We start from the raw sequence: 1518 nt of genomic DNA, 5'->3' as shown, positions 1-1518 counted from the left end.
TTCCGCTCAGGAACACGCCGTAAGCGCTTAGGATTTGTCTGTTGCTGCAGAGTTAGCCAACAGGGAGATTACTGACCGCCAAGTGTGGGAGTGTAAAAAAACGCAGTAGAGCACTGGTTCGGAGAGATCAGAGAAGAGACGGAGGAAATTTCCTATTTAAGTAATCTGTCGGTCTATATGTTAATTTTTCTACAGTGACGTCTTTATCGTACTTGATTAAAAGCATTCTACTCTCAGAGAGAACAAACTTATAATTTCTGAAATATCCCTAACTAAATCTCAGATATGTATGGAGGGCAGTTACATTGCATGACATCTGAACTGCATACGAGGAAAGACTACGCAAGGCAAATGCTGAGTATAGGTTCGAGAGGCTCAAAATGGCTCTGAGCACTATGGGACTCAACTGCTGTGGTCATAAGTCCCCTAGAACTTAGAACTACTTAAACCTAACTAACCTAAGGACAGCACACAACACCCAGCCATCACGAGACAGAGAAAATCCCTGACCCCGCCGGGAATCGAACCCGGAAACCCGGGCGTGGGAAGCGAAAACGCTACCGCACGACCACGAGATGCGGGCTAGGTTCGAGTGCCACGGACTTTGAAGAACGCACAATACACAGTCTGCAGACTAATGAAACAGGCAGTGTAAGATTGCAGCAGAATGTAAGAAGTCCGCTAGAGCATCCGCAGAGGATTTGATCGATCCAGTACAAAACGGGATGCTCCTGCCATGGGCTTCAAGTAGGGCACCGTAGACTTCCTTACACTGAACAACAGCGTGCCTAGTGAGCTGGAGCGCAGCCGGCTGTGTCGGCTGCTGGGGAACTTCCCGTCTGGCGCATGTGTTTGACTTCGGTTAGTAATCTGCCGCGGGCTTGCAATGCCTAGGGCTGTTAGCACATTCGTGTTAGCGCACTAACTTGCAACCGTTAGCAGCAACTCAAGGCGAAGCGATAGCGGGAAGACGCTAACTAATATCTGCTCACGGCAGATGTGACGCAAACTGGACCAGTGAGCAAATCTGACTGACGGTCTTTGTGTCTTCTAACTTACGCAAACAACAGTTTATCGGAAGATCGAAGATGGATGTTACGAATTCGTCAAACAAACCTTGAACATTGCTTCGGAATTTTTTTTCTGAGTTGTTCGTCGCGAAATTTTCCTTGTCTTTCTATAGCATCTTAAGCTGTCCAAATATTTCGGCACTGTACGTCAGTCGTCAATGGCAGTTAGCGTCTGACCAACTTCAAAGCAATCAGCTCACCTTAATACAAATCTGTCAGCGACATTTGAGAACTACTAGTAGAAAATTTTTGCTTCCACTCGTTTCACGTAATAGCTGCCGACTTCTTAGATTTTTTGCAATAACCTCAAGTTGTCAGTTTGATGTACAACCCAAAAAGATCCATCACTAAGAAATTATACGAGTGTGACGGAAATCTGTAGATGTGATGTACATGTACAGACAAACATATGATAATGATTATAGAAAACATATGATTTATTCAAGAT

The sequence above is a fragment of the Schistocerca cancellata genome, chromosome 1 (genome assembly GCF_023864275.1).
Source record: "Schistocerca cancellata isolate TAMUIC-IGC-003103 chromosome 1, iqSchCanc2.1, whole genome shotgun sequence".
NCBI lineage: Eukaryota > Metazoa > Arthropoda > Insecta > Orthoptera > Acrididae > Schistocerca > Schistocerca cancellata.
Note: the sequence above shows the minus strand (reverse complement) of the source record.